Source organism: Micromys minutus (genome assembly GCF_963924665.1).
Source record: "Micromys minutus genome assembly, chromosome: 13".
Lineage (NCBI taxonomy): Eukaryota > Metazoa > Chordata > Mammalia > Rodentia > Muridae > Micromys > Micromys minutus.
This window is the reverse complement of record NC_137982.1, coordinates 42,736,331-42,750,184: the sequence shown is the minus strand read 5'-3', so window position 1 is coordinate 42,750,184 and position 13,854 is coordinate 42,736,331.

Below are 13,854 nucleotides of genomic sequence, written 5' to 3'. Positions count from 1 at the left end.
CCTTGCCAACTCTCTAGGGAACATTTAGACACTCACTTTTGCACATATATTTTTTACAGACAAATGAAAGAGAAGTTAACATTCAATACTTTATAAAAAAATATATTTTTCTCTGTTTGCCTATGATGGAAGGCGTGTCATGTGTCTTTTTTTTACTGATATCATTTCATATTTTTACAATTATCACGAGGTACTGTGTAGATCTTGCACTGATGTGACACTGTGAATATATTGTACCTGTGTAAATTCTGGAAGGATTATCACATCTCTGCCTCTGCTAACGAAAGTGCCTGTCGCGTGGGTTGCTGAGCTAAGAATAAATGATCTAGTGAGGAAAGGAGTTGGCTCAGGGCTTTGGGTCTGTCTAAGGAGGAAATAGCACTCCTGTGTTCTTTGGAACAATCTAGGAGTCCTTTATGCTTCATTGGTGGGTCCATTTCTACACATCAGCACTTAATTAATAATCAATGTTCAACATTACATGTCAACCTGATTCGTAAGTGTACCAGTGGGGGCCAGTGTTGGCTTCATGCACTGGAGATGCTTCAGACGACACAGATGGTAAACAAAGTGATTCCGTTGAACCTCTCTGTGCGCTTCTGTCTTCCAACACCAACTTTGTTTAGATTGTGCTGTGTCCCTAGTTGCCAAGTCAACATCTGTACCTACCATATCACGTCCCATACCGAGTTTCTATTTCATTGAATGAGCTCTCGCTTGACAGACCTTGAATTGACTTACGCCCTTGCCTGGCATCTCAGGTTTTGCCTACCCTAGTGACTGGAATTCTGTAGCTGACTTACTAAAACCAAACCCGTGTCTCCATAAAGTAGGGTACCGAGCAGATGCCAGCCCATGGAATCCTCAGCTGGGTGTTTGACTCTGGGTGCAAAATGCTATTGCGTTGACTATTTATTTCCTCGGACGAATAGAAAGGGAAAACAATTCTCACTGAGCCTCTTTCAGGTCTTTGTCTAAATCTGTACATTTGCATCAGGACGTACTGTACGTCTCAGCCCTTCTTTTGAGTCGTTGTGTATTCTCTATCACAGGAACCGTGACTCGTATACATGCAATAGCATTCCCGGTTCCCTGTGCTAATATTGCACACGTGTTCACGAATGAATGGAAGGGTGGGAGAATGAATGAATGGAATATACTACTGATTATTTTATGCTGGAGTCCTCGGGATATTTCGTTGCTCATATTTTGAGTACCGATTGTAATTACTTTGATTAGAAATTAAAAAGCTACTGGAAATGATGCTGCTGGAAATTTCTAATAAATGTGTATTTTATCATATGGGTTTTGTGTCTCTGTCTCCTCCTTGAGCCTTGGTCACAAGTTGCTTGAAACTCTGCTTGGTTGTGTTCTAACAAACAAGTTCTTCCCCACTTCTTCCACCCCTCCATGCATTTTTGAACGGAGACTGTTATGGAAGCGATCCAGTTTCAGGTTTTAGCCGGACATTGGGAACTGTGCTAAGGGGCTCTCCACCTTTCTCTGAAACAAGAATGTTTTTAGAAACACCCCGAAGATGTGCATTTCATCTGTGGCTCCATTCTCCATCATGTGACACTTCGGGCATCCCAGTGTCTAGTCCCAGAGTGAAGTTGGCAGATGAAATGATTCCAGTTCCCGTTCCCAGGTTCAGCTGAACAGGATCTCTTCACTTCTCTGGAGCCTATTACAGGGATATGGTTTTCCTGGAAGAACTTTTAGGACAACAACAGGAAGTCCTGGTCATTCCCTGACAATGTGGAGAGTTTTACTATAAAGAAAACAGAAGTGTCTAAGCATGTAATTGTGGATTTATTGTTTCTAAATTTTTTGATTGTTTCTTTGCCAACTTATAAAAGTTGTACCAGGAGGGACACTTCAACTGTGGAAGATAAAAAGCTCCTTTTTGGCCCAGCATTTTTACCAGTTTCTTCATACATTAAAAGAACTCAAATTCTGAAGAGCAATGAGATTTTATTTGTTTTACTCTCTCTCTCTCTCTCTCTCTCTCTCTCTCTCTCTCTCTCTCTCTCTCTCTCTTTCTCCCTCCCTCCCTCCCTCCCTCCCTTCCTCCCTCCCTCCCCCCCCTCTCTCCTCCATGCACAGGCAGTTGTATAGATGACGGTGATAGTTGCTAGGCTTGGGACAAAGGAATCCATGACTCTGTCATTGTTTAGTGTGGAGTCAGACTCCAGTCCTGGGCAAGCAGTATGTGTCCTATAGCCAGTGAACTCTGGCAAACTGAATATGCATGTTCTGTACCCTTGAACTCCTCAAACTGTTACCTAACTCAACCTTTTCTTTTATGAAGTTAGCTGCTTACTTTATGAATTTGACTGGAAAGATTTGTAAAAGGCTGTGTTCTATAAAGTCCCCTCTGATGAAATAAGGAGTCAGGGGTGTCCTTGCACCACCTGGTAGAACCCCCTGACTCTAGGTAGAGCAATCTGTGGGCCTGGTGATGCCACATTGTAGAGAACTACTGTGGAAGAGAACTTTTATCAAAATCCTAGGTAATGGGAAGGAACCAATTTAGGGCTAGCTTTTCCCCTAGCACTAAATTCTACTCAGTAATGTGTACATGGAAGAAAAGAAAGATTGCTCATGGCCAAATATACAGAGGAGATGTTCAAAACTACATTTTCATGATGGTAAATATTCTGGAGTGTTCTAGAAGAGGGTCCAGGGAAGGCTGAATTGCTTCCATGGTGGCCTTGATGAGAGTTCGGGAGACAGAAATGTCCTGAGTTGTTTTAACAGGAAAGCCTTTGGTTCTCCACATCAATCAAGAACTGGCCACTGAGGATGCCCACAACCTTAGGTGGGGCAGCATCCTAACTAGGGCCAGCTTATTGACAGGCACTTCTCTGTAGCTGGGAGGGCACTTGAGCATTGCAAAAATAATCCAGAGGGGACACTATTGAATCTTTTGCTCTGGCATCTTTTGTTTTTGGGACTGGACCAACCACAACAGAACAATTGACTAGGTAAGATTTATGTTGCGTTTAACAGTAGAACAATCTACTGTAAGACCTGATTTACCTTTGTCAGATTTCTTGTTGTAGCCACCAAAGAGTAACACCAGAGGAAGATCTCTTCCCTGGTCATCTCTCTTTCTGTCTTCAGTGTTAGACTGATGGGCTGAGTTGTTAGAGTCTGCCTTGGGGGTGGAAGGTTGGAATTCACTGCTTTGCTCTAGCGCAGGGTAACGGATAGAAGGGATGGACACTGGTTTTTGAGGAAAGGAGAGGGATGAGAAAGGGAAAAGGGGGTCGATTTTCTGGACTACAGTACATCTTGCTGACCAGGACAATGCACATAGCTGTGGTCTAAGAAGAGGGAGATGATGGTGAGCAGTCTTCTGAGAATGCAGACTTACCATGGAGCTAGGAAGCATTAGAGTTCTTCAGATGAGCAGGACACTTATTTGGCATCAGACAGTGGTAGAGGAAAGGTATCATGGGTTGTTTCTATCTGATTGCAGAACAGTGCTCTGGGAGAGCAAAACCGATCCCTGTTACAGAAAGGTGAGCTCTAGCTGGGACCCTGCTGGCTTTGACTTACTGTGCTTGCCTTTTGTGGATGTAGAATAAGCCTTCCGGTTAGATTCCAAGTAAAAACCAATAAGAAATGAATTATTCCGAGTGTTTTAGTGTTCCATAAAGCTGTCTATGTAGCGGTTCCTGTCTATATGCAGGTGAGAGCAGGCACAAGATAAGGCCTGTGATTGGACAGTGGGTAATTAATGAAGGCGGGCTGAGAGTTTTAGAGATGGAAGAGATAGGGAGACACAAGGGAAGGAGAGAAGATGGAGGAAGAGAGGGACGAACCAGATCCACATGGCTTCTGCTAAGACTCAAACACCTCCAGTGGGCCCTACTACCTTTTAAAGCTTCCATTGCCTTCCAGCAGTATCACCATGAAGACCAAGCCTCTGAGGCCTTTGGGGAGTTATAAGTAACCCACACCCAGACCATAGCAAGACCTCATTAGAGAATTGCTGTACTGTTGGGAAGGCTCATTTCACCTTTCAGAGAAGAGTGACTAGCTAAGCCAGAGCCAGAAAACCATACAAATGACCAGATCAACATCTAACAGCCAAGAATGCCAACCTGGTCACCCAGGAGAGGAGGTCAGAGAGACTGCAGCAAACAGTTGGTGTTTACAAGCCCTGTCATTGCCAATAGGACAGTAGTGTACCCACTCTATCAAAATGTAACCTTCTTGGCTAGTTCACTAGATTACATAAAGTATAACTGATTCTCAATTTGTTTTGTTTGTTGGTTTTTGTCTTTTTCAAGGCAAGGACTCACTCTATAACCCTGGCTATCCTGGGACTAGATCTGTAGACCAGCTGACCATGAATTCAAAGATCTGCCTGCCTCTGACTCCTGAGTGCTGGGATTAAAGGCATGCGACACCACTGTCTGGCTAATCCAACTGTTTCTGGTGAGCACCTTGTCTCTACTTGTTTGAGAGCTGATTAAAGCTTTGCTCTCAAGGCAGCCATTGCCTTGTTCCTGCCTCTGTTCCTCACTCCCTGCCTCTAGAGAGAATGCTGGGAGTTACTGTCAAAGGACTAGACAAAAATGACAGACGGGTGGTAAGGAAGAAAGGAAGGTAGGAAAGTAGAAAAGAAGGAAGAAAGGGATGGAGGAAGGGAGGGGGACTGGTGACTGGGGGGGGGGGGTGTCACAATGATTCAACAGCCAGAACTTCTGACGCCCTTAGGATGTTTCTTTGGGACAACACAGTCCTTTCACAAGCCATAGAATAGCAGCTCTCTCTCTCTCTCTCTCTCTCTCTCTCTCTCTCTCTCTCTCTCTCTCTCTCTCTCTCCCTCTCCCTCTCTCTCCCTCTCTCTCTCTCTCTCTCTCTCTCTCTCTCTCTCCCTCCCTCTCCCCCTCCCCCTCCCTTTCTTCCTCTCCCCCTCCCTTTCCTTTCTTTTAATTCATATTAATGAGGTGGTCCTACTGGGTTTGACAGCCAGCTAGCTCTTCCAGGTTCTGCACTCCCAAACTACAGTTTTGCTTTTGCTCTTTGTTTTTCTTTTGTTGTTGCTTGCTTGCTTGTTTGTAACCAGTATGGCAGGTTGCCTTTGGCATGGGGTTGGCCAGCTGGTGCCTGTTCTGTGCTAGCCCTGCCCTCCCTCACAGTCACTGGAGTGGGGATGCCTTACCACCCGGATCCTGTCTCAGAGAAGCTCAGCTAATGACACAAGCTTGGTTTTCGTCCTTATGTTTCGAGAACACAATCCCCAAACGCTTTGTCTTATCTCTTTATAGAGATATGCTTACCTCTGAGGTGCCTCCCCACAGGCTCATCTCCAGGGAGCCAGGGGTATGGAAGTCAACGTGATTATTCAAGCCCAAGAGAGGCAGGTGGGAGAGACTGAGAAGATAGACACAGAAGCCTGGTGAGTTTCCAGACTTGACCGGGTTACGCCTCCCTGTGATGTCCCTGAATACACAGAGAAGGGCTTTGTAGCAAACTTTGGTATTTCATACACTGTGGCTGCAATGAAAATAGAGCTATTGCACTTGATTGACAGAGAGGAGTAGCGGCTCTTTATGGAAGGCAAAGTTTTTGTGTGAGAGTAGGTGAAATGTCTTTAGCTTTCACAGTCTCCGCCTTCTCTCTCCCTTAGTGCCTTGGCTCTAGGATAGAGAATTCAATGAGAAAAAAACAAGCCAAGTTCCCGCCATTTTTTTTTTTTTTTTTTTTTAATTTCCTTTCTCTTTTATGGCTGTGGTTAGCAACTGGAATTTAAAAGAAGGCCGTAAAGCGTGAAGTGGGGAACTTGGGCATTCTTATTTGCATGTTAATGCTAGACCTATATATGACTAACACTCATCTCACTATGAAAGTTGTTGCCAAGAGCTCAGCTTCCATGGGCAGTATGCAGTGGCTTTGCATGCCTGGGAAAACTCCACTGGTCCCTGCATTTTCAAGTTACACAAGGGAGCATCAGCTTCTCCAAGTGGCCAGCTGGTTCCTTGTGCCAGTGGGGCACTTCTTGCTAAGTGGGGCAGTGAGCTTTGGGGACCCAAGGTGGGTAGGACTTGGCAGACAGAGGGAACATAACATATGCATTCATACCTATATTTTTTGATCACTTGAAGCATTATATTTGCCATTGATTGTTTAACTTCTGGACTATTCTGGGTTGTCACAAGGGCTGACAATAGCTGGTTTGGTCTCTGGCTTTCCCTGTGACTATGGGGACTGTTCATTGACTATATTCTTACAGCTCTACATAGGACATGTACTAGATTGGCTTTGTTCATTTCTGGGTGATTCTTATGGGCTGAAAGGGGAACAGCTACTTCCTGGCATTTCAGCTCAGGCAAAAAGCTGAAGGGCTCTTGCTGGGGAAATCGTTTTTTCTCTATTAAATGAGCACTAGGCACCTCCTAGGGTCCACTTGATAGTGCTGTCTGAGAGATGGATCAGGACGTGGGAGAAAGGTCACTTGGTTTCCATTTATTCTCTGGGCCTGGGAACTGAAGAGGAGTTGTGGGATTTGAGGGGGTTGGTTTAAGAGTGGGTTGGCAGGACAGCTGGAGGCTGCCACTCAGACCACAGTGCCTTGGAGTCAAGCTGGGGTCAGGACAACCTTATGGAGTATTTAGGAGATCAGGCTCAACAGCAAATAAAGTTAGATTTCAGAGCCAGAGACTAGAGTTCAGCACTACTACTCGGAGGTGTGCCTTTTAAGCTTTTAATTTTTCTGAGGGCAACTTTCAAAATGGTGACTAGAATAAGTATATGTCAGGGTCCATAGGGACATCCCATGAGAATGAGAGACGTGTCAAACACCTCTTAGTTTCAATCACCTGTTCCTCTTGCTTTTCCTCATCAACGTTTGAAACACTTTCTCTGGATTGTGTTTGTGAATCGGTTATTTATATCCACCAAATATAGTTAAAGAGCTTCTTAGTTGTTTCCTGTTCTAATTGATTTATGTTTTGTTTTCTGGGACAGCATCTCAGTACATAGCTCACTCTGGTCTTGAACTTATGATGCTCCTGTCTCGCTGTTCCAAGTCCTAACATTATAGGAATGTGTCATGGTACTTTGAAGCTTAAGTGATTTTTATAAATTAATTAGTTTGTATATCTATATGTATCTATGCATGTGTATGCATGCGTTGTGTATGTGTGTGTGCATGTGTTATATGTATGTGTGTGTATGCTTGTGTGTATGTGTGTGTGCATTGTTGTGTGTATAGGTGTGTATGCATATATTGCATGTATATGTGTGTGTATGCTAGTGTTGTGTGTGTATGTGAATGTGTGTTTGCTTGTACTGGGTATGTGTGTATACATATGTTGTGTGTGTGTGTATGTGTATGTGTGCTTGAGCACAATACTCAGTTTTTTCCTAATCTAGTTTTATTACCAATAAAATGAGGCCTCAAGTGCTTGCTGCTCTTACGGAGAGTAAGCGTCAGTTCCCAGCCCCCACACCCGACAGCTCAGAGGATGCCTGTGACTCCAGGTCCAGGGGGATGCGATGCCTCTGGCCCCCACCACTGACACTGACACACATGTGCAAATGCCCCACTACATACATGTAAATCAATCAACTCATCAACCTGTTGAGAAGATAGGTCAGGTCATTTGTATAGCACATAAAAAGCCCCCAATGATTCTTTTCCCTATTACCCACCCACTCTTTCTAACTTATAGTGGGTCCACGTGGCAGCTTGTGTAAGTTTCCTTGACATTTTTCAGAAGTACAGGTGATCCTGCTGAAATAGAAATGCAGCTGTGCCTTTAGCCTCGTAGATATGAGCTGCAGAGAGCTTACGCTCTGCAGAGAGCCGTCTCTGCTTGTTCCTTGCCTGCATCTCTGAAGACGGTTGCTTCAGAAGCCCCGAGTCAGCTTCTGCAGCTGATTTTGGTTTTCTTTCCTTTCCTCTCGCCTTTCTGTCCTTTCTCCCTGTAACTTTCAAAACCAAGATTTATTTCAATTTACGTGTGTGCGGTGGGGTATTTGCACATGTGTATCAGTGCTGGTGGTGGAGGCCAGAGGCATCAGAATCCCCTGGAGCTGAAGGTACAGGTGCCCTGTGAACTGCTCCGTGTGGGTGTCCGGAACTGGTCCTTGTTCTTTGTCAGAGCAGCAAGCACGTTTATCCACTGAACTGTCTCTGGGTCCTTTCTCCTTATTTCAGGGGACATGGCTTTACTTTAGCCCAAGTTGCTCTGGAACTCACTGTATATATATATCCTTGTGCTTACAGCTATCCTTGTGCCTCAACTTCCCAAATATTGAGATTGCAGGTTTGAGCTACCAGATGTGACTTGTAGTCATTTTCACTGAGTTTCTCTTGTTGTCATGAGGCCATTTCATCACTTAACAGTGGAACAGGATGTCCCCAGTCTGTTCTCTCTCTCCCCCACCCCATCTTCCCTTCCCCCTTAAATCATGGTACCTTTGTCACATTGTTCAGGTTGCTGGTGAAAATTCAAATTCGGGATCTGACAGTAGGATTTTGAGCTACAGAATAAGACTTTATCTAAAAAAGAGGGATGAGAACAGAGAGGGAGGGGGAAGGAGAGGGAGAGGAGACAGAGTCCACAAACAAAGCCCAAACCAGTACACTGCCCACAGTGTTTCCTGTGGTTTCCACGTTCATTACATGAAGCTAGCAAAGGACAGTTTTGCTGAATCATTACCTGAGGAGACCAACACAGTTCACAGGACAACAGCAGCCATCCACGTCAGCCCAAAAGCCATTGGGGCCTTTGTATGAGAACCTGTTGCTTCGACAAGACTGTGGCGGCCATACCTTTTGACAACGATGGAATTTAGAATTCGAACCCTCCGTGAATTGACTGCAGTGGTGAAAGATGAAGCTTCTCACGTCATAAGAAAGGCTAGAGTTGCTTCTGGAGAGTGTTGACAGGAGAGGCCAATAGCCCAACCGCTACCCTGGCTCTAAGCTGTAGGGCAAATTGTGAAACCCACCTGTTTACAAAGATCCGATGAGATAACTATGCAAGCAATTAACACAGTTTAATTGACAAACACTGAATATAACATTCAGGACCTTGTTACATAACAGTTGCTCAACATTGGGCATCGTCCACCATCATTGTCGTCACAACCGTCACCATCACCATCACCATCATCTTGTTTCTGCAAGTGTTCAGGGAGCAGATGCTAGGCTCACTTCTCTATGCTGGTCACTCTCTGAGGTCAGTTTTCTTACTATGCAATAGAACCCGCCTGTCTTTCCTCAGATATAAGAAACCCGTCTCTTCCCGCCCAAGTCTGACTCTGCCCTTAACCTAACGAAGAATATGTTTCCAGTTCCCCCACCTTTCTGGTACACTGTTCCCCTTTCTTTGAAATTACATGGTACAGATTTCTTTGAAACCTAGAGGTGAGTGAGAGAGAGATTTAGGGGCCTTGCTGTTCTGCAATCCTTGGTCCTAGCATCCCTTTGCAGCCCATCCTCCAGCCTCTGACTCCACTTCTGTATCCTCAGTCTCATAGGCTGAGATGTTGAGAAAATGAGGGCGGTTGGCGCTTTAGCTCACAGACATTTTACAATGTGCCTACCATGTGAAGAATGCCTGGCATTCCTTAGCAGAATGCTAAGATTTTTGGCACATGCTCAGTTTCTAAGACTGAGGTAGTTGCTTTTCTAGTCCCTACTTTCCAGCTAATGTTCAAGCCAATGTGAAGGGAAGAGCTGTTTCTTACTAAGGATGCTTCACCTATGAATCTTCATGACCCAATGTGAAGTGCCCACACACAGACTCCTCATAAAGATCTTTTTAGAGATAGATTTTTATTATTTTTAAGTTATATGTACATGTATGTGCATCTCTCTCTCTCTCTCTCTCTCTCTCTCTCTCTCTGTGTGTGTGTGTGTGTGTGTGTGTGTGTGTGGCATCCATGGAGTCCAGAAGAAGACATTAGATTCCCTGGAATTGAATTTATAGGTTATTGTAAGACACCCGTTGAATTCAAGAACTGAACTCAGGTCTTTTTCAAGAGCAGAGTGTGTTTTTAACCACTGTGGCATCTCCCCAGATCCTCACAAAGATTTTTAAAGAAATCATTGAGAAAGAGATAAGAAGATGAAGGTATTTTTATTTCACTAGTGGATTAAGTAACAAATTTATTGTCATACTTCTGGAGATTAAAAGTCAGGAATCAAGATGGTGGTAACATTGGTTTCTTAAAAGGCTGTGTAGAAGTGTCTGTTCAGACCTTCCTCTGTCTTGTAGATAACTACCTCACTCTTAGTATATTAATTTATATCCTCCTCCTCCAAGCATGTCTATCTATACTCTATGTCTAATGCCTCTTTCTTATGAATGCAGTGATTTTATTGCATTAAACTCTACTCTAAGACTTCATTTTGTTTGCTTTTGCTTTTGAGTCTCTCTACATAGCCTTGACTGTCCTGAGACTCACTCTGAAGATTAGTCTGGCCTGGAACCCGAAGAGATCTGCCTGCCTTCACCTCCCCAGTGCTGGGATTAAGGGTGTGAACCTCCAGTTCTGGCTCTAAGACTTCATTTTAACTTGACTATCTTTTCAAAGACTGTCTTCATGTAAGGTCAGCTTCTGAGATTCTAGGGGTTTGGAGTTTCAGCATTTCGTTTAGTGGGGACACGTGTCAACTCATATAGCTCCCCCTGTCATTTCCAGCATGATGGCACCATTTCATCACAGTGGGGAAGTGGTTTGTTAAGAGAGAAGTGTCAAAAGAATATTGAGATTTCTTTTGGCTATCTTTTCAAGATAGGGTTTCCCCATGTAACACTGGCTGTCCTGGAACTCGCTCTGTAGGCCAGGCTGGCTTCAAACTCAGAGATTGACCTGTCTCTGCCTCCCAAGTGCTGAGACTAAAGGTGTGCACCACAGCATCTGGCTAAGAGCTGAGCTTTGAACAACTTTGTTGGTGGCGTTTTTTAGCTAATAGTCAAGTGAGTCAATCTCCATGTGTTAGTATACAAAATAGGAAGGATGAGCTTAAAGAAAGAAAAATGCGGGAGGATTTCAGTAAATGTCCAACTTTTTTTTTTTTTTTTTTTTTTTTTTTTGGAGGTAGGCGTGGAGGTCAGAGGACAGTTCTCAGAAGTCAGTTCTCTCCTTCTAACATGTGAATTCTGGTGTTCAAACTCATGCCATTATGCTTGGTGACAGACAGGTAAAGACCTGGTGAGCCATCTCACTAGCTCCAGGGTTTAATATTTGGAAGCCGTGGCTGCCCATGTCATGGATCTGCCTCTCAGTAAATCACTCTTTGGGAACTAAACAGTCCTGCAGGGCAACGTAGCATTTTCTAAATGGATGCCTCAAATAGTTAACTGGATTCAAATAGAGGCACACTTCACCTCTGAATACCATTTATTAATGGACAAATGATTCCACTGATAGTCACAAGAATACAGGTGCATTTCCAAAAGCTAGTCTGTACCTGTGAGTGGTCGAATTCATTGCTATAGAATCCACGAGCATAGGAGGGAACTACCTTTGTTGAGTGCACACACAGCGAAACCACCGTGCCCCCAGGCTGTGAGCTGCTCCAAGAATACTTCCAGCTTCCTTGTCCTGCGCTAACCTTGGGGTTTCCGCTAAAGAAGATCAGATGTTAGCTTCACCTTGCAAAGATTTCTGTCCCATCCCCTGTTAACACCACAGACATTTCTCCTATTGGAGGCTAAGCTTTCGTAGCTTGGGGGGGAATAAAATTTCCCATCTTCTGACAGCTGGGATGAGAGGTTTCTGGCTTTTGAATCCAGAAATTTTAGCTGTTTAAGTACAGGCGGGTGCCATATCTGAGTAGAGCCCCTCCGGCAGGGATGGAATCGGAGGGATTAAGAATCTATTTCCACAGAGACAGCAAGCCCCACCCATCTTTCTTGTCTGCCTTCTTCAGCATTCTTGTGTCCCAGAGGAGCCTTTCAGTCTATGCCCACTCACAGTAGCTGAAGTCTGTCAACCCACTGGGACAAAAGTCCTCCCTATGCATTGGTGAACTTGAACCCTGGCAGCTTCAGCTCTTCTGTACTTGGACTTCAGCGAATCTTGCTCTCCTGCATACAGTGAATATTCCTGCGTGCTGTTTATTTAAATTTTAGGCCAAGCAGGCATTAAGAAAACATGCAAGTGAGCATGCGGACCAAAGCAAATCCTTATACACTACTGCTGGGAAAGTAAACTTGCCCATTTTATTTTAAAAAACTGTAAAGCTATCTGCCATGTGACCCTACTATATCCCTGGGTATTTCTCCAAAGGACTTCAAGTCAGCATGTCACAGAAGACACATGCATGTTCCTGTCTCCTGTGTCACTAATCACAGTAGCTAAGTTATGGAACCAACCTAGGTGTTCAGCAACAGTGATGAATGGATAAAGAGAACATGGCATATATAAACAGTGGAGTTTCTTTTCAGCCACGAAGAAGCACAAAGGACATTATTTCCAGGAAAGTGGATGCAACCAGAGATGCTTATCTAATCAAGCCAGTTTTAAAAAGACAAATACCGGTTTTTATTTGAGTCTTGGATTTTGCACAAATACATAAAAGCATGTCCATATAAATGACATAAAAGTAGACTGGAAACTGTCTAGGGGAACAAAAGGGACCAACAGGAGTTGGGAAGGATGAGAAAGAGAGAGTGGGGAGTATGTTCAATGTCCAATACACACTTATAGGAAAACGCCTTTCTCCAAATAGTACCACATACAATGAATAGACATGAAGACATTTCTTATAAAACTGTTAGGCCAATGTCAGGGCCTCTTTTGTGTTTCCTTTATGGAGGTAGAGGGCTGGTTACACCACACTGTTACATCATGTTATTGACTCATTTTGAGCTGCCTCTTGCACAAAACTCTTTAGTGTGTTTGCAGTGCTGCTCTGAATCCTGGGATTGTATTTTGGAAGCACAAATAAAACTCTGTCTTTATCATGTTAGGCCATGGTGTGAACTCACAGGAGTGTTTTTACCAGGGTCCTGCTGTTAACACACCTGTCTCTGTGTCTAATGGAACCACAGATGAAATGTTCCCCTCAGACTTGATCTCTTTCCAGTTTGGAGGTGAAAGCATGGCCCGAAGGGAGGAGGGACAAGGTCTAAAGGGTTGAGGGTTAAGGATCTGGCCAGGAAACTTTTCCTTTTGTCCTGAAAGCAATCTGTGGACCCTGAAAATGCCGGTTTGTGCTGATGCCTATGATGAGAAGCTGAGTTTCTTACACAGATCCTTTTGCAGTAGGGGTTGGGGAGCAGGGAAGAGAGAAGCTGCTTACCTTTCTCTCCCGTCCACTTAGAGTCCCAGGGCAGGGGACCTGACAGAAGAGTGTGCTCCATGAAATGTCCCCGAGACTCTGGGTGATTCCTATCAGATTATATTGCTCATCAATTTACTGGCATTTTCTTAGATTTGCAGTGTGGTAGTGATAGAGGCTAGGAACTCATCCTGTATCTTTCTGTTCTTCCAGTGCCTAGGTTACCCTAGTGACAGGGACCATGACAGACAGACTGCATCCATCCATCTATCTATCTATCTATCTATCTATCTATCTATCTATCTATCTATCCATCATCTATCTATTTATTATCTATCTATCTATCTATCTATCCATCCATCCATCCATCTATCATCTATCTATCTATCTATCATCTATCTATCTATCTATCTATCATCTATCTATCTATCTAGATATATTTCAATATATATATATTTCAAAACAAAAAGAAAAACTATTGTGTCGCCCTGATATTTGATGTTTTTCTTTTTGCTTGATTTTAGAAGCTAAAAGATTTTAAGTTTTGTCTTTGGGTGAAGAGAAGTGATTGAAGGTCTTTGCTGAGATTAGCA